A 24,355-nucleotide genomic window follows, 5' to 3' on the forward strand; every position below is an offset into this window, starting at 1 on the left:
TGGAGTCCCATGGTCAGTACATGACTCATGTGGCGGAGAAGCATGCCAGGACGCGCCACAAGGAGATCATGCGTCAGTTGGGAGCACCAGTTGCCAGTGGGTCTGAGGGTCAGATCACTGAAGAGGAGGACTAGATTCATCAGAACTGCCACTGGACCGACTCCGATGCCGAGCAGTTTTCGACCCATGACGAAGATGCAGAGATGTGATGTTCGAGATCTTCCTCCTCCCATCACCTGGAGTCGTAGTGTCACTCTTTGCCCTTTTTGGTGCTCGCTGCCAAAGGGGGAGAGAGTGTAGGGATTTGCTTCTTGTGCCGTGCTTTGAGTCGTCTTGTGTTTTCTTGTGTGTTCCTTCTTTGGTTTGGTTTGGTGTGAGACCTAAGTTCTGGTCATATGGTGTAAGACATATGCTCCCTATCGCTACCTTATTACTTATGTCATTTCAGAGTACTGTAGTTTATTGTGAGATGCATGCTTGTCCTATTTACTCTCTTCTCTCATATATATTGTGCTTAATATTGTTGGACTATAAAATATAGGGCGAGTGTTGATCCGAATGTGTGTGTCGTGCCATCTCTAGGTGCACACATTCTGGGGGAGCCCGTCTATATTTTGTAGTTCTTAGTTTTCTTCGTTTCATTTTTTTCCTTGCGCAAAGTCCTAGTTGTCATCAATCCACCAAAAAGGGGGAGATTGTTACGGCATATCTCTCTCAAGGTAGTTTTGGTGATTGATGACAACATGTTTGCGAACTAATCTTGTGCTTTGAATGATTCACAGATTCTCCCCTGGCACGAGACGCCTTCTTCCCCTCGGAGTGTATTTCAAGACGGTGTAGCTCTTTCGTTTCTTTCTCGATGGACTAGTTGCGTAGAGGGCACCGTACTAACAAGAGGGGGTCCGCTGGGGTTTTGCATGGGTGGAATCATCACGTACACATCAGCTTCTCACCCTTCGAGCTTTTCCAGTCCATTGAAGAGATCTCTCCTCTCTTCCTTGTCCTGTCTGGGTCTAAAGCGGCAGTACCGTGCACCCAGCGGTAGTACCGCTGAGAAGCCACAAGCGGCAGTACCGCTCCGCAGTGGTAGTACCGCCGTGGCTCCACAGCAGTAGTACCGTTGGGGGCCTGGTACCTACGCCTGGTCCTCAGCTTCTTTGAGATATCCCTTTTCCCTCTCTCTCTCACCCCAGCGGTAGTACGCACTGCCTGCGGTACTACGGCCGAAGGGTCACAAGCGGTAGTACCGCTCCACAGAGTTACTACCGCCCTTGACCCCACTACCGTAGTACCGTTGGGTAGTCTGGCTCCTACCGCCTTGATTCGAGAGGCCTTTTTCTCGTGTCGGGTTTTGCGGCACTAGTCACGGTTGTAGTGGCGGTAGTACCGTCCCTGGAGCGGTAGTACCGCCCTACCACTACGGTAGTACCGCAGAATTGGATCTGTTCCCTACTAGTCTCCTCAGCGCGGCAGTACCGCTCGCTGGGGCGGCAGTACCGCTATCTTGGCGGTAGTACCGCCCCCTCTCAGCGGTAGTACCGCCCTGTGCGGGGCTGGTTGGTGGGGGGCAACGGGATTGTTGCCCCCACTATAAAAGGGAGTCCCCTTCTTCCTTCTCACCTACCTCTTCCTCCCCCAAGCTCCATTTATTGCTCAAGCTCCATTAAATACTCCAAGCTTCATTTTCGCCCGATCTATCTCTCTAGCCAATCAAACTTGTTGATTTGCTCGGGAGTGTTTGAGAAGGCCCCGATCTACACTTCCACCAAGGATTTTCGATTCCCCCACTCATCCCTAGCGGATCTTGTTACTCTTGGGTGTTTGAGCACCCTAGACGGTTGAGGTCACCTCAGAGCCATATTCCATTGTGGTGAAGCTTCGTGGTCTTGTTGGGAGCCTCCGATTAAGTTGTGGAGATTGACCCAACCTTGTTTGTAAAGGTTCGGTCGCCGCCTTCAAGGGCACCAATAGTGGAATCACGGCATCTCGCATTGTGTGAGGGCGTGAGGAGAATACGGTGTCCCTAGTGGCTTCTTGGGGAGCATTGTGCCTCCACACCGCTCCAACGGAGACATACTTCCCCTCAAAAGGAAGGAACTTCGGTAACACATCCTCGTCTTCACCGGATCCACTCTTGGTTATCTCTTACCTTTACTTGTGCAACCTCTTTAGTGTTTCTACCCTTGCTTGCTTGTATGCTTGTTGTTATTGCATCATATAGGTTGCTCACCTAGTTGCACATCTAGACAACCTACTTTGATGCAAAGTTTAATTTGGTAAAGAAAAGCTAAAAATTGGTAGTTGCCTATTCACCCCCCTCTAGTCAACCATATCGATCCTTTCACCTAGGGCGCGCCCCCTGTCTCGTGGGGCCCTCGTGGCTCTCCTAGCGTACCTCCTACACCCATATATACCTACGTGACCTAAAACTTCCCGAACGAAGAATAGATCGGGATTTCCGCCGCCAGAAGCCTCTGTAGCCATCGAAAACCAATCTAGACCCGTTCCGGCACCCTGCCGGAGGGGGAAATCCTTCTCCGATGGCCATCTTCATCATCCCAGTGCTCTCCATGACAAGGAGGGAGTAGTTCTCCCTCGGGGCTGAGGGTATGTACCAGTAGCTATGTGTTTGATCTCTCTCTCTCTCTCATGTTCTTGAGGTGATACGATCTTGAGGTATCGTGAGCTTTGCTATTATATTTGGATCCTATGATGTTTCTTCCTCCCTCTACTCTCTTGTAATGAATTGAGTTTCCCCTTTGAAGTTATCTTATCGGATTGAGTCTTTAAAGATTTGAGAACACTTGATGTATGTCTTGCCGTGGATATCTGTGGTGACAATGGGATATCACGTGATTCACTTGATGTATGTTTTGGTGGCCAACTTGCGGGTTCCGCCCATGAACCTATGCATAGGGGTTGGCACACGTTTTCGTCGTGATTCTCCGGTAGAACTTTGGGGCACTCTTTGAGGTCCTTTGTGTTGGTTGAATAGATGAATCTGAGATTGTGTGATGCATATCGTATAATCATGCCCACGGATACTTGAGGTGACATTAGAGTATCTAGGTGACATTAGGGTTTTGGTTGATTTGTATCTTAAGGTGTTATTCTAGTATGAACTCTAGGGTTGTTTGTGACACTTGTAGGAATAGCCCAACGGATTGATTGGAAAGAATAACTTTGAGGTGGTTTCGTACCCTACCATAATCTCTTCGTTCGTTCTCCGCTATTAGTGACTTTGGAGTGACTCTTTGTTGCATGTTGAGGGATAGTTTTATGATCCAATTATGTTAGTATTGTTGAGAGGACTTACACTAGTGAAAGTATGAACCCTAGGCCTTGTTTCCTATCATTGCAATACCGTTTACGCTCACTTTTATCACTTGCTACCTTCCTGTTTTTATTATTTCAGATTACAAATACCTTTATCTACTATCCATATACCACTTGTTTCACCATCTCTTCGCCGAACTAGTGCACCTATACAATTTACCATTGTATTGGGTGTGTTGGGGACACAAGAGACTCTTTGTTATTTGGTTGCAGGGTTGCTTGAGAGAGACCATCTTCATCATGCGCCTCCTATGGATTGATAAACCTTAGGTCATCCACTTGAGGGAAATTTGCTACTATCCTACAAACCTCTACACTTGGAGGCCCAACAACGTCTACAAGAAGAAGGTTGTGTAGTAGACATCAAGCTCTTTTCTGGCGCCGTTGCCGGGGAGGTTAGCGCTTGAAGGTATATCTTTAGATCTTGCAATCGAGTCTTCTAGTTTCTTGTTTTATCACTAGTTAGTTTATAAAAGAAAATTACAAAAAAAATGGAATTGAGTTTGTCTCATACGCTTCACCTTTTTAATATCTTTCGTGAGTATGATGGAAAGGATAATTATGCTCAAGTGCTAGAAGAAGAGATCTCTAAAATGTTTGGCACTAAATATTTGAATGATGAGCATGATTGCAATGTTTTTAGTACGAATTCTTTGAATATCCATGATGCTAATGATGATTGCACTAGTTATGATGAAAATGTCTCCTATAAACATGTCAATTTTTGTGGAGTAGACTGGTTTTGCAAATACACACCAAATAGGGAAGGTAGATATTGCAAGAGGCATAAGTACTTAGAAACCAAATTGTTGCAAGAAGAGCTAGATGAATGTGCTAAAAAATTCAATATTTTTCGTGCCCCTTGTGAACTTTGCAATGAACATGGTCATTTAAAGCTCCAATGCTATTTGTTTCATGATCAAGTCGTGTCCAAACATTGTGATAATTTGATTACCCTTGAGCATCATAAAGAGCTTAGCCTTCTTTTGGGTTATGAAGAAATGAAACGTATAACTGAGGGTATTCCAAAGTTTAATCTTGATAAAGTTCTTCATTTTGATCTAGAGAAGATTTATATGTTTTGTGCGGTGAATTGCATTGAAAATCCTTATATTGCCAATTACATAAAGAAAAGAAAACAAATAGGAGATGAAGAGAATACTAATGAAAGGGAAGAGACTTCCCAATATCCTCCTATTTTTTCTTATGATGAATCAGGTAACGAGGAGGAGCCTCCTATTCAACCAATCTCATTAATAAGGAGTTCCAAAAAGAGGATTGAACCCACACATGATGTGGTGAAGAAGAAGAAAAGAAAAAGGAAGAGAGGTAAAAAGATATCTCTCCCAAATAATGCTGCTCCCATTACTATTGTGCCTCATGAAAATATAATTGAGGAAGATAATGATACTTCTTATGATCTTGAAAATCTTTTTGGTACTTGCTTGGAAGAATATAATAATTGCTATACTATCGGTGCTATCTATACTATTAATGATGAGAGTGACTATACTTACGATATGAAAAGGCCCAAGCTTGGGGAAGCTATGTTTGATGAGGATGACATATTTGAGAATATATTTGCTGCAATTAATGTTTGTCCCAAGCTTGGGGAAGCTATGATTAATGAAGATAATATTTTTAGTCTCCCAAGTTTTGATATGCAAGTTTATAATGATGATAGCATGCCTCCTACTTATGATAATTATTGTGATGATACTTATGCTATAAAAAGTAGTGATTATATTTATAAAACTTGTCATGATTATGATTACCCCTTCTCTGAAAATTACTCCTTTAACGTGGAAACAATTTATAGTATTCTAGTTTCCTATGATACTCCCACTATTCCGAATGAGAAGAATTTTGCTTATGTGGAGAGTAGTAAATTTTCTATGCTTGTAGATCATGAAAAGAATGCTTTAGGTACTGGTTATATTGTTGAATTCATTCATGATGCTACTGAAAAATATTATGAGGGAGGAACATATGCTTGTAGGAATTGCAATAATATCAAGTTTCCTCTCTATGTGCTTAAAGTTTCAAAGTTATGCTTGTTTTGCCCTCCTATGCTAGTTGATTATTGTTCCCATAAGTTGTTTGCTCACAAAATCCCTATGCATAGGAAGCATGTTAAACTTAAATGTGCTAGTCATATTATTCATGATGCTCTCTTTATGTTACAATTCTTATCCTTTATGTGAGCATCATTGAAATCATCGTGCCAGCTAGGGGCATTAAACAATAGCGCTTGTTGGGAGGCAACCCAATTTTATTTTCGTTCCTTGCTTTTTGTTCATGTTTAGTAATAAATAATTCATCTAGCCTCTGTTTAGATGTGGTTTTATGCTTTTAATTAGTGTTTGTGCCAAGTAGAACCTTTGGGAAGACTTGGGGAAAGTCTTTGCGATCATGCTGTAAAAAACAGAAACTTTAGCGCTCACGAGAATTGCTGCCATTTTTATTTGGAGAGTGATATTTAGTTAATTCTTTTTGAATATGATTAATAGATAAATTCCTCAGGTCCAGCAATTTATTTGAGAATTTTATGAGTTCCATAAGTATACGTTTGATCCAGATTACTACAGACTGTTCTGTTTTTGACAGATTCTGTTTTTCATGTGTTGTTTACTTATTTTTGATGAATCTATGGCTAGTAAAATAGTTTATAAACCATAGAGAAGTTGGAATACAGTAGTTTTAACACCAATATAAATAAATAATGAGTTCATTACAGTACCTTGAAGTGGTCTTTTGTTTTCTTTCGCTAACGGAGCTCACGAGTTTTCTACTTTAAGTTTTGTGTTGTGAAGTTTTCAAGTTTTGGGTAAAGATTCGATGGAATATGGAATAAGGAGTGGCAATAGCCTAAGCTTGGGGATGCCCAAGTCACCCCAAGGTAATATTCAAGGATAGCCAAGAGCCTAAGCTTGGGGATGCCCCGGAAGGCATCCCCTCTTTCGTCTACTTCCATCGGTAACTTTACTTGGAGCTATATTTTTATTCACCACATGATATGTGTTTTTCTTGGAGCGTCAATTTATTTTGTTAGGATTTGCTTGCTGTTATTTATAACAATTCTTTGCATCTTTTATTTCAATAAAAGTGGCATTAATAGTCTTTACTATGCCTATGATACAAGTATTCATGTTGCTGTTTGAAAACAGAAAGTTTACCGCTGTTGCAATAATTCCCTAGAAAAGTAAGAATATGATAAAATGTTGAAACCTTTTGCATATTAATCTCTGATAAATTTACTACAGTGGGAATTTTCTTTCATAATTTTTGGAGCTAGGGAAGTATGGATGTTGCAGCATTCTTTACAGACTATCCTGTTCAGGCAGATTGCTGTTATGTTTGCATTGTTTGCATATGTTTGCTTCTTTAATGATTCTATTTGAGGATAGGAATATTAAATATGCATAGGCATTTATTATGCAATGTTGAATAATAATTTTAGTGATTTGCTACAGTAGAGTATGACAAGGTTTTGGCAATGGTTTATACTAACTTATCTCACGAATCCTTGTTGAGTTTTGTGTGGATGAAGCTTTTGAGATTTAGGGAGACCGTGATATGAGAGGAATTAAGGAGACACAAAAGCTCAATCTTGGGGATTCCCAAGTCACCCCAAGATAATATTTCAAGAAGTCTCAAGCATCTAAGCTTGGGGATGCCCCGGTTGGCATCCCACCTTTCTTCTTCAACAACTATCAGTTAGTATCGGTTGATCCTAAGTTTTTGCTTCTTCACATGATGTTTGCTATTCTTAGAATGTCATTTTATTTTGCTTTGCTTGCTGTTTGAATAGAATAACAAGATCTTAAATTATTAAATGTTAGAGAGTCTTCACATAGCTAAATAATTATTTAACTACTCATTGATCTTCACTTAAATCTTTCGGAGTAGTTTGTCATTTGCTCTAGTGCTTCACTTATACCTTTTAGAGCATGGTGGTAGTTTTATTTTGAAGAAATAGATGAACTCTCATGCTTCACTTAGATTATTTTGAGAGTCTTAAATAGCATGGTAATTTGCTTAAAATCCTAATATGCTAGGTATTCAAGAATAATAAAATTCTCTTATGAGTGTGTTGAATACTATGAGAAGTTTGATACTTGATAATTGTTTTGAGATATGGAGATGGTGATATTAGAGTCATGCTAGCTGAGTAGTTGTGAATTTGAGAGATACTTGTGTTGAAGTCTATGATTCCCGTAGCATGCACGTATGGTGAACCATTATGTGACAAAGTCGGAGCATGATTTATTTATTGATTGCCTTCCTTATGAGTGGCGGTCGGGGACGAGCGATGGTCTTTTCCTACCAATCTATCCCCCTAGGAGCATGCACGTAGTACTTTGTTTCGATAACTAATAGATTTTGCAATAAGTATGTGAGTCCTTTATGACTAATGTTGAGTCCATGGATTATACACACTCTCACCCTTCCACCATTGCTAGCCTCTCTAGTACCGCGCAACTTTCGCTGGTACCATAAACCCACCATATACCTTCCTCAAAACAGCCACCATACCTACCTAATATGGCATTTCCGTAGCCATTTTGAGATATATTGCCATGCAACTTTCCACCGTTCCGTTTATTATGACACACTTCATCATTGTCATATTGCTTAGCATGATCATGTAGTTGACATCGTATTTGTGGCAAAGCCACCGTTCATAATTCTTTCATACATGTCACTCTTGATTCATTGCATATCCCGGTACACCGCCGGAGGCATCCATATAGAGTCATACTTAGTTCTAGTATCGAGTTGTACCATTGAGTTGTAAATAAATAGAAGTGTGATGATCATCATTCAATAGAGCATTGTCACAAATAAAAAAAGAGAAAGGCCATAAAAAAGGAAAGGCCAAATAAAAATAATAATAAATAAAGGCCAAAAAGAGAAAGGCCAAAAAAAGAAGGGACAATGCTACTATCCTTTTACCACACTTGTGCTTCAAAGTAGCACCATGATCTTCATGATAGAGAGTCTCTTATGTTGTCACTTTCATATACTAGTGGGAATCTTTCATTATAGAACTTGGCTTGTATATTCCAATGATGGGCTTCCTCAAAATGCCCTAGGTCTTCGTGAGAAAGCGAGTTGGATGCACACCCACTAGTTTCTTTTGTTGAGCTTTCATACATTTATAGCTCTAGTGCATCCGTTGCATGGCAATCCCTACTCACTCACATTGATATATATATTGATGGGCATCTCCATAGCCCGTTGATACGCCTAGTTGATGTGAGACTATCTTATCCCTTTTTGTCTTCTCCACAACCACCATTCTATTCCACCTATAGTGCTATGTCCATGGCTCACGCTCATATATTGCATGAAGATTGAAAAAGTTTGAGAACATCAAAAGTATGAAACAATTGCTTGGCTTGTCATCGGGGTTGTGCATGATTTAAATATTTTGTGTGGTGAAGATGGAGCATAGCCAGACTATATGATTTTGTAGGGATAACTTTCTTTGGCCATGTTATTTTGAGAAGACATGATTGCTTTGTTAGTATGCTTGAAGTATTATTATTTTTATGTCAATATTAAACTTTTGTCTTGAATCTTTCGAATTTGAATATTCATATCACAAGTAAGAAGAATTACATTGAAATTATGCCAACTAGCATTCCACATCAAAAATTATCTTTTTTATCATTTACCTACTCAAGGACGAGCAGGAATTAAGCTTGGGGATGCTTGATACGTTTCCAACGTATCTATAATCTTTGATTGCTCCATGCTATATTATCTACTTTTTGGGCAATATTGGGCTTTATTATCCACTTTTATATTACTTCCGGGACTAACCTATTAACCGGAGGCCCAGCCCAGATTTGCTGTTTTATGCCTATTTCAGTGTTTTGAAGAAAAGGAATATCAGAAGGAGTCGAAACGGAATGAAATCAACTAGAGAAGTTATTTTGGAAGGAAACACACCTGATGGACTTGGACCCCACGTCAAGGAAGGAACGAGGTGCTCACGAGGGTGGGGGGCGCCCCCCCTAGGGCGCGCCCCCTGTCTCATGGGGCCCTCGTGGCTCCCCTGACGTACCTCCTGCACCCATATATACCTACGTGACCTAAAACTTCTAGAACGAAGAATAGATCGGGAGTTCCGCCGCCAGAAGCCTCAGTAGCCACCGAAAACCAATCTAGACCCGTTCCGGCACCCTGCCGGAGGGGGCAATCCTTCTCCGGTGGCCATCTTCATCATCCCGGTGCTCTCCATGACAAGGAGGGAGTAGTTCTCCCTCGGGGCTAAGGGTATGTACCAGTAGCTATGTGTTTGATCTCTCTCTCTCTCGTGTTCTTGAGGTGATACGATCTTGAGGTATCGCGAGCTTTGCTATTATATTTGGATCCTATGATGTTTCTTCCCCCCCTCTACTCTCTTGTAATGAATTGAGTTTCCCCTTTGAAGTTATCTTATCGGATTGAGTCTTTAAATATTTGAGAACACTTGATGTATGTCTTGCCGTGGATATCTGTGGTGACAATGGGATATCACGTGATTCACTTGATGTATGTTTTGGTGACCAACTTGCGGGTTTCGCCCATGAACCTATGCATAGGGGTTGGCACATGTTTTCGTCGTGATTCTCCGGTAGAACTTTGGGGCACTCTTTGAGGTCCTTTGTGTTGGTTGAATAGATGAATCTGAGATTGTGTGATGCATATCGTATAATCATGCCCACGGATACTTGAGGTGACATTGGAGTATCTAGGTGACATTAGGGTTTTGGTTGATTTGTATCTTAAGGTGTTATTCTAGTATGAACTCTAGGGTTGTTTGTGACACTTATAGGAATAGCCCAACGGATTGATTGGAAAGAATAACTTTGAGGTGGTTTCGTGCCCTACCATAATCTCTTCGTTCGTTCTCCGCTATTAGTGACTTTGGAGTGACTCTTTGTTGCATGTTGAGGGATAGTTTTATGATCCAATTATGTTAGTATTGTTGAGAGGACTTACACTAGTGAAAGTATGAACCCTAGGCCTTGTTTCCTAGCATTGCAATACCGTTTACGCTCACTTTTATAACTTGCTACCTTGCTGTTTTTATTATTTCAGATTACAAATACCTTTATCTACTATCCATATACCACTTGTTTCACCATCTCTTCGCCGAACTAGTGCACCTATACAATTTACCATTGTATTGGGTGTGTTGGGGACACAAGAGACTCTTTGTTATTTGGTTGCAGGGTTGCTTGAGAGAGACCATCTTCATCCTGCGCCTCCTACGGATTGATAAACCTTAGGTCATCCACTTGAGGGAAATTTGCTACTGTCCTACAAACCTCTGCACTTGGAGGCCCAACAACGTCTACAAGAAGAAGGTTGTGTAGTAGACATCACTATGCTGTAGGTGCTGTTCTAGGACAAAGAGTTGATAAGAAATTAAATGTTATTCAATATGCTAGTAAAACCCTACACAATGCTCAAAGAAATTATGCTACTACTGAAAAGGAATTCTTAGCGGTTGTATTTGCTTGTGATAAGTTCAGACCTTATATTGTTATTCTAAAGTAACTATTCACATTGATCATGCTACTATCAAATATCTTATGGAAAAGTAAGATGCTAAACCTAGACTTATTAGATTGGCTCTTTTGCTACAAGAGTTTGATTTTCATATTGTTGATAGAAAGGGAGCTGAGAACCCCGTTGCAGACAACTTGTCTAGGTTAGAAAATGTGCTTGATGACCCACTTCCTATTGATGATAGCTTTCCTGATGAGCAATTAAGTGTCATAAATGCTTCTCATACTGCTCCATGGTATGCTGATTATGCTAATTACATTGTTGCTAAGTTTATACCACCTAGTTTCACATACCAGCAAAAGAAAAAGTTCTTCTATGATTTGAGGCATTACTTTTGGGATGACCCACATCTTTATAAAGAAGGAGTAGATGGTGTTATTAGACGTTGTGTACCTGAGCTTGAACAGGAACAGATCCTACGCAAGTGTCACCCCGAAGCTTATGGAGGACACCATGCTGGAGATAGAATTGCCCATAAGGTACTGCAATCTGGTTTTTATTGGCCTACTCTCTTCAAGGATGCCCGTAAGTTTGTCCTATCTTGTGATGAATGTCAAAGAATTGGTAATATTAGTAGACGTCAAGAAATTCCTATGAATTATTCACTTGTTATTGAACCATTTGATGTTTGGGGCTTTGACTATATGGGACCCTTTCCTTCCTCTAATGGATGTACACATATTTTAGTTGCTGTTGATTACGTTACTAAGTGGGTAGAAGCTATTCGAACTTGTAGTGCTGATCATAACACTTCTATTAAAATGCTTAAAGAAGTTATTTTTACAAGATTTGGAGTCCCTAGATATTTAATGACTGATGGTGGTTCACATTTTATTCATGGTGCTTTCCGTAAAATGCTTGCTAAATATGATGTTAGTCATAGAATTGCATCCCCTTATCACCCTCAGTCTAGTGGTCAAGTAGAATTGAGTAATAGAGAACTGAAATTAATTTTGCAAAAGACTGTCGATAGGTCTAGAAAGAATTGGTCCAAGAAACTTGATGATGCATTATGGGCCTATAGAACTGCATATAAAAATCCTATGGGTATGTCTCCGTATAAAATGGTCTATGGAAAAGCATGTCACTTACCTCTCGAACTAGAACACAAGGCTTATTGGGCTATTAAAGAACTCAATTATGATTTTAAACTTGCTGCTGAGAAGAGGTTATTTGATATTAGCTCACTTGATGAATGGAGAACCCAAGCCTACAAAAATGCCAAGCTATTTAAAGAAAAAGTTAAAAGATGGCATGACAAAAGGATACAAAAGCGTGAGTTTAATGTAGGTGATTATGTATTGCTATACAACTCTCGTTTAAGATTTTTTGCAGGAAAACTTCTCTCTAAATGGGAAGGTCCTTACTAAAAGGATCGAGATGGACCTAGAGGAGGGGGGGGGGGTGAATAGGTACAAATACAAATTTTAATTGTTACTTGGCAATTTTAGGCAATAGTACGAAATATGAAAGTGAGCCTAACAATTGCAAGTGTGATGCTAAGAGCTAAACAAGATTGAGGGAGTCCTGGATTAGGGGGTGTTCGGGTAGCCAGACTATACCTTCAGCCAAACTCCTGGACTATGAAGATACAAGATTGAAGACTTCGTCCCGTGTCCGGATGGGACTTTCCTTGGCGTGGAAGGCAAGCTTGGCGATGCGGATATTCAAGATCTCCTACCATTGTAACCGACTTTATGTAACCCTAACCCTATCCGGTGTCTATATAAACCGGAGGGTTGTAGTCCGTAGGCAATCAACTCCATACACAACAATCATACCATAGGCTAGCTTCTAGGGTTTAGCCTCCTTGATCTCATGGTAGATCTACTCTTGTACTACCCATATCATCAATATTAATCAAGCATGAGTAGGGTATTACCTCCATCTAGAGGGCCCGAACCTGGGTAAAACAAAGTGTTCCCTGCCTCCTGTTACCATCCGGCCTAGATGCACAGTTCGGGACCCCCTACCCGAGATCCGCCGGTTTTGACACCGACATTGGTGCTTTCATTGAGAGTTCCTCTGTGTCGTCGCCTTTAGGCCCGATGGCTCCTTTGATCATCAACAACAATACGGTCCAGGGTGAGACTCTGCTCCCCGGACAGATCTTCGTCTTCGGCGGCTTCGCTCTGCGGGCCAATTCACTCGGCCACCTGGAGAAGATCGAAAGCTACGCCCCTGGCCATCAGGTCAGGTTTGGAAGCCTAAACTACACGGCTGACATCCACGGGGACTTGATCTTCGACAGATTCGAGCCACAGCCCAGCGCGCCGCACTGTCTCGATGGGCATGATATAGCTCTGCCGCCGAACAGCGCCTTGGAGGCCGCATACGCATCGGTTTTGACCATTGATTCGGAGCCTACTGCGCCGATCGAGGATCAACTGTTGGGTGCTGCCTCAGGGGCTGCAATCTCAGAGGCGATCGAGCCGAACGCTAGCCCCGTACTCTGCACTACCCGTGACTCCGAGGATCCGGACCCCTCCCCGGACTCCGAACCCCCCGCGCCCCTGCCAATCGAATCCGATTGGGCGCCGATAATGGAGTTCACCGCCGCAGACATCTTTCAGCGTTCGCCTTTTGGCGACATCCTGAATTCTCTTAAGTCTCTCTCTTTATTAGGAGAGCCCTGGCTGGACTACGGTCAGCAAGGGTGGAATACGAACGATGAGGAAATTCAAAGCCCACCCACCACCCACTTTGTAGCCACTATCGACGATCTAACCGACATGCTTGACTCCAGCTCCGAAGACATCGACGGCATGGACGACGATGTAGGAGACGAACAGGAACCAGCACCTGTAGGGCGCTGGAAGGCCACCTCGTCATATGACATATATATGGTGGATACTCCAAAAGATGGAGATGGCGATGGAACAGTGGGGGATAACGCCCCCAAGAAACAGCCAAAGCGCCGGCGTCAGCAGCGCCGCTCTAAATCCCGCCAAAGTAAAAACGGTGATTCCGGCACGGGTGACAATACTACCCTAGCACTGAAGAACACCCACCTCAGCAAGATTCAACACAGGAAGATGGAGAAGCCAGCCCTCAGGAGAGAGTGGCAGACCGAGAGGTCGAGGATGATAACTATACGCCTCCCTCCGAAGACAAGGAAAGCCTCGATGACGACGAATTCGTCATACCATCAGACCCTGCCGAACAAGAGCGTTTTAAACGCAGGCTTTTAGCCACGGCAAGCAGCCTCAAGAAAAAGCAGCAACAGCTTAAAGCTTCCCAAGATTTGCTAGCTGACAGATGGACTGAAGTCCTTACGACCGAAGAGTATGAACTCGAACGCCCCTCCAAGAGTTACCCGAAGTGCAGGCCGCTACCCCGATCAGAGGAGGAAGCACCTACATCACCAGCGCATGACATGGCAGACCGGCCACCTCGCGGCCGCGACAGAGAGGCCTCTCGGCCCTCCACCCAAGCCATGCCCCGACGCCGCTCAACCAAGGCACGGGAAAATGCGCCCGACCTGCGAGACATACTGGAGGATAAGGCAAGACAAACAAGATCGATCTACGGATCGCGCAGGCGCCCTACAACATGTGATAATGATCTTCACGTCGGATACAACAAATCCGGCCGGGCCAAACACAACAGACATAGCTCTTTCGAGCTGCGTCGTGATATAGCCCAGTACAGAGGCGCCGCACACCCGTTATGCTTCACGAATGAAGTAATGGATCAGAAAATCCCAGAGGGTTTCAAACCCGTAAACATCGAATCATACGATGGCACAACAGACCCGGTGGTATGGATCGAGGATTATCTCCTTCACATCCACATGGCACGCGGAGATGATCGACACGCCATCAAATACCTCCCGCTCAAACTTAAAGGACCGGCCCGGCATTGGCTTAACAGCTTGCCAGCAGACTCAATCGGTTCTTGGGAGGACCTGGAAGCCGCATTCCTCGACAACTTCCAGGGCACTTATGTGCGACCACCGGATGCCGACGACTTAAGCCACATAATTCAGCAGCCAGAAGAATCGGCCAGACAATTCTGGACACGGTTCCTAACAAAGAAAAACCAGATAGTCGACTGTCCGGACGCAGAGGCCCTAGCAGCCTTCAAGCATAACATCCGCGACGAGTGGCTTGCCTGGCACCTGGGACAGGAAAAGCCGAAATCCATGGCAGCCCTCATGACACTCATGACCCGCTTTTGCGCGGGAGAAGACAGCTAGCTAGCTCACAGTAACAACTTATCAAAGAACCCTGGTAATTCGGATACCAAGGACAAAAGTGGCAGGACACGTCGGAATAAGCAAAAATGCCGCGTTAACAGCGACATCAATGAAGACACGGCAGTCAATGCCGGATTCAAAGGCTATAAATCCGGTCAGCAGAAAAAGCCATTCAAAAAGAATACTCAGGGCCCGTCTAGTTTGGACCGAATACTCGATCGCTTGTGCCAGATACATGGCACCCCCGAAAGGCCAGCCAATCACACTAATAGGGATTGTTGGGTGTTCAAGCAGGCAGGCAAGTTAAGGGCCGAAAACAGAGACAAGGGGCTGCACAGCGACGACGAGGAGCCCAAGCCGCCGAACAACAATGGACAGAAGGGCTTTCCCCCACAAGTGCGGACGGTGAACATGATATACGCAACCCACATTCCCAAGCAGGAGCGGAAGCGTGCGCTACGGGACGTATACGCGATAGAGCCAGTCGCCCCAAAGTTCAACCCATGGTCCTCCTGCCCGATCACTTTTGATCGAAGGGACCATCCCACTAGCATCCGTCATGGCGGCTTCTCCGCATTGGTTCTCGACCCAATCATCGACGGATTTCATCTCACAAGAGTCCTCATGGACGGCGGCAGTAGCCTGAACCTGCTTTATCAGGATACAGTGTGGAAAATGGGCATAGATCCCTCAAGGATTAAGCCCACAAGAACGACCTTTAAAGGCGTTATACTAGGTGTAGAAGCCAACTGTACAGGCTCAGTAACACTTGACGTGGTCTTCGAATCACCGGACAATTTCCGAAGCGAAGAGTTAATCTTCGATATAGTCCCGTTTCGCAGTGGCTATCACGCCCTGCTTGAACGAACCGCATTCGTAAAGTTTAATGCGGTGCCGCACTACGCATATCTCAAGCTCAAGATGCTAGGCCCTCGAGGAGTAATTACGGTCAACGGAAACACCGAACACTCCCTCCGTACGGAGGAGCATATGGCGGCTCTCGCAGCGGAGGTACATAGTAGCTTTCTCAGGCAATTCTCCAGTCCGGCCATTAAAAAGTCAGACACTGCAAAGCGCGCCAGGAGTAACCCATAGCAGAACAGCCTGGCACACCCAGAGCAAGCGTAGCAATGCGGCCCCAACCCCAGCTTTCGCGACATAGCGAAACCAGTACCTCGTGTACATAACTATGCCCTTGAAATACCATGGGCACAGGGGAATGGGCACAATAACGGCACGCCCAAAACACGGCTTAAAACATACTAGGGGCTGCCGGATTCTTTTTTTTTCATTTTTTCTTACTTTCAGGACTCCATACTTCGGACGACCTGTTCGGCAATTCGACTGCCGCACAAACGATGCAAGATCCAGGGAGGCAGACAAGCCATGCCGCATTATGGAACTCCCAGGTGGTCTGTGTTACGAGCGGTATACCTGTTTTAAATACAATTCCGCGGCCTGCCCCTGGTCAGGACATACTGAATAGTCCAAATATCTTTTTTGCTTATCGCACTCCTTGTATCGTTCGGCTTTGATAAATAGCCTCTCTATAAACAATGCATAGCTTTTGTCTATTTTCTGCATTACTCTCTTTTATATATGTTCATTAATGACATGTTGCACCCGTACACTGTGGTACGGCAAGTACGCCAGGGGCTTTAGTACCCTTTGATATGGTGTGAGAAGCCCGTACACTTTCACAAGTGTGGCACCCCAAACTTATAGCACTATATGCATCGGCTCCGAATCATGATTTGGGTCAATAGTTGGGTTTGCCCGGCTCCTATGTTTTGGTGCCTTACGTTTCGTTCTATCGGCTAAGGTAGCACTAGGAGAACCACTGCAATTGTGCCCCGGTTGAGCTGGGTTAAGCACCTCAGTGGAGAAAGCTAAAACTGACTGTCATGATGAGGCGAGAGACCGGTCGCTATTCGAGAGGTTTTTCGAGTCCCTAAAGACTTATGCTGCTTCGAGCGAGGAGCCGGATTTGTCCAGCCAAGGTGTGGATAGCGCCCCGAACTCGGTCTTCCGAACTAGGGGCTTCGCCGAAATTTAAAATTATAAAGTTCTATGGATAAGTGAGAGTGTTCAAGCATTATAGTCCGATTACCTGGTTCGTCGTGCTGAGCGCCTCCCTCGAAGGACCCAACCATGGGAAAAAGAGCGCTCAGGTTTATCACCGAACACCCCAGCACTAGTGGCATGGGGGCAGAAGCCGACGACTGGCCATCTCTCAATTTTTGATAAACGGCCGCACAGAAAATAATATTTTAAATTCAATAAGCATTGCTTAGCGCATATGAACAAGTTTTCAGCGCACAGGATAAAAACGAGCGAGTTTATTCAAAAATTACATCCTTGGTACATTCATCCGCCACAAGGCGGGCACCTGCAAGAACATCCTTGTAATAGTTCTCGGGCTTGCGATGCTCCTTCCCCAGCGGCGGCCCGTCCCTCACAAGATTCTCACCGTCCAGCTTACCCCAGTGCACCTTCGCACAGGCAAGGGCCCTACGGGCTCCTTCGATGCAGACGGACCACTTGATGATCTCGAGCCTTGGACAGGCCTCCACCAGCCGCCGCACCAGCCCGAAGTAGCTCCCAGGCAGGGCCTCTCCGGGCCACAGCCAAACTATGAAGCCCTTCATGGCCTGTTCGGCTGCCTTGTGGAGCTCGACCAGCTGTTTCAGCTGGTCGCTCAAGGGCACAGGGTGTCCGGCCTCAGCATACTGAGACCAGAACACCTTCTCCGTCGAGCTGCCCTCTTCAGCTCGGTAGAATGCGGCGGCGTCGGATACGCTGCGGGGAAGATCTGCGAACGCCCCTGGAGAGCTCCGGATTCGGGTAAGTAACAAGTAGTTTACTTTTATATTTCTGCTTTGCATAAAGAATGCCTTACCCGCTGCTATCTTCTTCATCTCCTCCAACTCTTGGAGGGCCTTTTGGGCTTCGGCCTTGGCAGACTTGGCAGTCTCAAGGGCCGCCGCGAGCTCGGACGCTTGGGTCTTTGACTCTCATGTTTTTTCATGAGAGCCTGAAGCTCTTGCTGCACCTCGCCGACCTGAGCCCCAAGTTTCTCTCGCTCGGTGCGCTCCGTGGCCGTTTTCTTTTCGGCCTCGGACAACGCCTGCTTGAGGGTTGCCACCTCAGTCGTGGCCCCTATAATAAGCAGCGCAATCCTGTTATTTTTTGCAATCACGCCTCTCTATAGGCACTTTTTCTGTAAGGTATTTCCTACCTTCTTTTTCCTCGAGCTGCCGCTTGGCAAGGCCGAGCTCTTGCTCGGTCCGCTCGAGTCCCTGTTTCAGGGCACCCACCTCCGCAGTCAATGCAGCGGTGGCTAGCAGCGAAGCCTGCATACGCATATTGACTCTTTTTTGTTAGACTCCTGCGAAATTTAATAGATCCTCTATTCGGCTTTTGTTTCCGAACGCCAAACAGAGCATCAGGGGCTACTGCCTATGCGGTAATATTTTTATATATTTTTACTTACCTTGAAGCCTGTTAGGAGGCTAGCGCAAGCTTCACTCAGTCCGCTCTTGGCGGACTGAACCTTCTGGATCACCGTACTCATAATAGTACGATGCTCCTCGTCGATGGAGGCGCCGTCAAGCACCTCGAGCAGATTGTCCGGCACCTCCGGTTGGACGGAGGCCGCCGGCTCAGAAGGCTTGCTCCTCTTGGAAGGAGTTCGCCTACCGCGGTCCGGAACTGTTGAAGATTCCGGCGCGGTGTCCGGCACAAAGCCAGACTTGGAGCCCTGGGGGGTCTTGTCCCCTTTACTCCTAGAGTCCGGGAGGTCGCCTCGCGGCTCCTCCAGGACCACCTCCTCCTGTCCCGGAGCTCATTGCGACGCCACTTCGGTGTCATCCACAGTGCGGGGGGAGACAGCGGGCGGAACTGAGTTCACGTCCGATGAATCCAGGGAGCCGCTCGACGACTCGTTGAGTTCGGCCCGGGGCCGACTGCATGATTATATTCAACGTTAGGGAAAGCTATGCAACAAAAGGAATATCATGAGTTACTCTGGTATCCGAACACTTACGATTTCGCCGGACGCCTGGTCCTGTCCGACCACTCCTCTTCGTCCTCGTTGGCGTCGGGGGCATAGTCCGGCGGAGGGGTTTTCCTCTTCTTGGACCCTTCGGCCCCCCTACTGGGGCGGCCTTCCTCTTCTTTCCTCCCCCGCTGGAGGGGGAGAGGTTTCTTCTTCCTCCTCCTCGTCTCCATGGGAGGAGTGCATCTCGGACTCGTCGGACGACGAGTCCGACACCACCATATGTCGGGAACTCTTTTGAGTCCCCGTGGCCTTCTTCTTCTTGGCCTTCTTCTCCGGCACCACATAAGGTGCCGGAACCAGCAGCTTCGCTAGTAGAGCGGGGGCTAGGTCTTCGGGCAAGGGAGCCGGACAGTTAATCGATCCGGACTTCGCCCGCCAAGCCTGTCAAAGGTGAGGGAGTTTAGATCCCGCATAGAGTCAAACTATGAAAAAACCTAACATCCTGTAAAAGGTGAAAATAGCCTACCTCGCTAGCGTGATACTGCGAGCTGTATCCGCGGTCCTCGGAAGCGGATGTGGGAGCCTCGGCGCCTCTGGTTAGCACCCTCCAGACGTCTTCATACGTCATGTCGAAGAGCCTGTTAAGGGTTCGGTGCTGCGCCGGGTCGAACTCCCATAGATTAAAGTCCCGTTGTTGACACGGGAGGATCCGGCGGACGAGCATAACCTGGACTACATTGACAAGCTTGATCGGCTTGCTCACCAGGGACTGGATGCACGTCTGCAGTCCGTCAGCTCTTTTTCGTCGCCCCACGACAGGCCCGTCTCTTTCCAGGACATAAGCCGCGTGGGGGATCCGGATCGAAACTCGGGGGTTGTGGTCCATTTCGGATCGCGCGGCTCGGTGATCTAAAACCACCACAATTGCCACCCCTTCAGGGTCTCCACGAAGGAGCCCTCGAGCCATAAGACATTGGACATCTTGCCCGCCATGGCGCCTCCACATTCCACCTGGCTGCCGAGCACCACCTTGGGCTTTCCGTTGAAGGTCTTGAGCCAGAGGCCGAAATGGGGGCGGATGCGGAGGAAGGCCTCGCACACGACGATAAACACTGAGATGTTGAGGACGAAGTTCAGGGCTAGATCATGGAAATCCAGGCCATAGTAAAACATGAGCCCCCGGACAAATGGGTGGAGTGGAAAACCCAGTCCGCGGAGGAAATGGGGAAGGAATATTACCCTCTCATGGGGCCTTGGGGTGGGGAGAAGCTTCCCCTCCTCGGGAAGCCGGTGCGCGATGTCTTTGGACAAGTATCCGGCCTTCCTTAGCTTTTTGACATGGCCCTCCGTGACGGAGGAGACCATCCACTTGCCTCCCGCTCCGAACATTGCCGGAGAAGGTTGAGGTGGGAAGTGCGGGCTTGGGCGCTGGAGCTCGAGTGCGCAGGAGATGGATAGGCAAAAGAGGAAGAAGGCGTAGGTAAAAGGGTGGATCCTTATCCCCTTATATGGGTGGATGCGGTTGTGCGTCCCCACCAACCTAGTAAAACTCGCTTGCCTCCCAAGCGCCGTGATAAATGGCGCAGTTGAGTTATCCACGTCCGTATTGACGAGAATCCCGTAAAGGGGGTACACGATCTCTGCTTTGACAAGGCGTGCCAAGGAAACCGCCTCGCGAAACATGCTGAGGTGGAAAAGTAAAAACGATTCAAGTAAAGGACTTGGCCGTAGTGTGATGACGCACTGCGGAATACGTCGGCAGATTTGATTTGTGTCAATGTTATTCTCCATATGGCAATAAGTGGAAACTTATTTTGCAGAGCCGGACATTACTCTTGGTGTTTACAATCTTCTACGAAGGACTTGGAGGAGGAACCCGCCTTGCAATGCCGAAGACAATTTGCGCGCCGGACTCGTCGTCATTGAAGCCTGGTTCAGGGGCTACTGAGGGAGTCCTGGATTATGGGGTGTTCGGGTAGCCGGACTATACCTTCAGCCGGACTCCTGGACTATGAAGATACAAGATTGAAGACTTCGTCCCGTGTCTGGATGGGACTTTCCTTGGCGTGGAAGGCAAGCTTGGCGATGCGGATATTCAAGATCTCCTACCATTGTAACCGACTTTATGTAACCCTAACCCTATCCGGTGTCTATATAAACCGGAGGGTTGTAGTCCGTAGGCAATCAACTCCATACACAACAATCATACCATAGGCTAGCTTCTAGGGTTTAGCCTCCTTGATCTCGTGGTAGATCTACTCTTGTACTACCCATATCATCAATACTAATCAAGCAGGAGTAGGGTATTACCTCCATCGAGAGGGCCTGAACCTGGGTAAAACAAAGTGTTCCCTGCCTCCTGTTACCATCCGGCCTAGACGCACAGTTCGGGACCCCCTACCCGAGATCCACCGGTTTTGACACTGACAAAGATAATCAAGTAATACAAGTAGATGAGTAAGCTAGCACAATATGATATAGGTAAGTGCAGACGAGACAAGTAACCACAAGTAGAGAGTTAAGGTTAGGGATAACCGCAACTCCGAGAGACGAGGATGTAAGCCGATGTTCACTTCCTTGGAGGGAAGCTACGTCACCGTTTAGAGAGGTGGGTGTTACCACGAAGGCACACCAACGCCACGAAGGCTCACCCTATTCTCTCTTTGAGACAACACCACAAGGCGTTTCTCAACCACTAGTGGTAGACCTTGGGGTGGTCTCCAAACCCTCACAAACTTTTCCGGGGGTAATCACAAGGGTCGATTCCTCTCCGAAAGACTCCTACCGCCTAGGAGTCTCCAACCTCCAAGAGTAACAAGAACGATGGCGAAAAGCTCAAGAATTTCTCAAGTCACAAATTCCTTTGGTGCAAAGAAGGGGAAGGAGTGGATCTATCACTTGATCGGATAACTTCTCTCAAATGCTCTCAAATCCCTTGGGGATCTAAGATTTGGTGTGGAGGAGTGAGAGAGAGAGTGTAATGTGTTCTAGGGTTTGTTCAAAGTGAGTGGTCCGCCCTGTCCCGGGGGGAAAGAAAGCTATATATAGTGGTAGTGAAAAGCTAGCCGTTTGGCCACTTAAGGCACAGGAGCTGCCGGACGTCCGGTGGGTACCGGACGACCGGTTACACAGATAGGACCGGACATCCGGCAGGACGGCCGGTCGTCCGGTGGCTGGGACACCAACCGGGGACACATGTGAGGAGTGAGGCACACAGGCAGTGGACATCCGGAAGGTGCCGGTCGTCCGGAGCCCGAACGTCCAGGTGTTGTCGGAAATCCGTTAATTGTAGTTCTGTTGGAGTGCACCGGATATCCGGAGATGAGCGGACGTCCGGTGACCGGACATCCGGTGTGACCGGTCTTCCACTAATATCAGTTCTGTGAAGACTCACCGGACGACCGGAGAGAGTCGGATGTCTGGTTGGTTGAGAGAGGCCGGACGTCCGTAGACTTCGGACGTCCGGTGAAAGTTGGACCTTTTAGCTTAGAAACATACTACCATTTTTGCACAAGTTAGAGGAAGAATTTTGAGATGATATGAGAGGCAATTTTGTGGTTTTGAGCAAGTTCTTTCGCGAAATCCATCGATCCCCTCTTAATAGTGCGGGATCCCTATACTCAAGAGCAAACCGAAAACAAGGAGCCGAAGCTTTTTATCTTTGTCTTGTGTGTCTGCTCTTGAGTGATATATGTTTTTGTTGGGGAACGTAGAAGAATTTTAAAATTTTCTACGCATCACCAAGATCAATCTATGGAGTCATCTAGCAACGAGGGAGAGGGGAGTGCATCTACATACCCTTGTAGATCGCGAGCGGAAGCGTTCAAGAGAACGGGGTTGATGGAGTCGTACTCGTCGTGATCCAAATCACCGATGACCGAGCGCCGAACGAACGGCACCTCCGCGTTCAACATACGTATGGTTGGGGAAGACGTCTCCTCCTTCTTGATCCAGCAAGGGGAAGGAGAGGTTGATGGAGATCCAGCAGCACGACGGCGTGGTGGTGGAAGCAGCGGTGATCTCGGCAGGGCTTCGCCAAGCTCCAACGAGAGGGAGAGGTGTTACGAGGGGAGAGGGAGGCGCCAGGGACTTAGGTGCGGCTGCCCTCCCTACCCCCACTATATATAGGGCCCCTAGGGGGGGCGGCGGCCAAGGGGGGACTTGCCCCCCAAGTTAGGTGGGGCGCCCCCCACCCCTAGGGTTTCCAACCCTAGGCACAGGGGGAGGCCCATGGGGGGCGCACCAGCCCACCAGGGGCTGGTTCCCCTCCCACTTCAGCCCATGGGGCCCTCCGGGATAGGTGGCCCCACCCGATGGACCCCCCGGGACCCTTCCGGTGGTCCCGGTACAATACCGATTACCCCCGAAACTTTCCCGATGGCCGAAACTGGACTTCCTATATATAAATATTCACCTCCGGACCATTCCGGAACTCCTCGTGACATCCGGGATATCATCCGGGACCCCGAACAACTTTCGGGTTACCACATACTAATATCTCTACAACCCTAGCATCACCGAACCTTAAGTGTGTAGACCCTACGGGTTCGGGAGACACGCAGACATGACCGAGACGACTCTCCGATCAATAACCAACAACGGGATCTGGATATCCATGTTGGCTCCCACATGTTCCACGATGATCTCATCGGATGAACCACGATGCCGAGGATTCAATCAATCCCATATTCAATTCCCTTTGTCAATCGGTACGTTACTTGCCCGAGATTCGATCGTCGGTATCCAAATACCTCGTTCAATCTTGTTACCGACAAGTCACTTTACTCGTACTGTAATGCATGATCTCGTGACCAAACACTTGGTCACATTGAGCTCATTATGATGATGCATTACTGAGTGGGCCCAGAGATACCTCTCCGTCATACGGAGTGACAAATTCCAGTCTCGATCCGTGTCAACCCAACAGATACTTTCGGGGATACCTGTAGTATACCTTTATAGTCACCCAGTTACGTTTGACGTTTGGTACACCCAAAGCACTCCTACGGCATCCGGGAGTTACATGATCTCATGGTCTAAGGAAATGATACTTGACATTGGAAAAGCTCTGGCAAACGAACTACACGATCTTGTGCTATGCTTAGGATTGGGTCTTGTCCATCATATCATTGTCCTAATGATGTGATCCCATTATCAATGACATCCAATGTCCATAGTCAGGAAACCATGACTATATGTTGATCAACGAGCTAGTTAACTAGAGGCTCACTAGGGACATGTTATGGTCTATGTAT

The sequence above is a fragment of the Triticum urartu genome, chromosome 1 (genome assembly GCF_003073215.2).
Source record: "Triticum urartu cultivar G1812 chromosome 1, Tu2.1, whole genome shotgun sequence".
Lineage (NCBI taxonomy): Eukaryota > Viridiplantae > Streptophyta > Magnoliopsida > Poales > Poaceae > Triticum > Triticum urartu.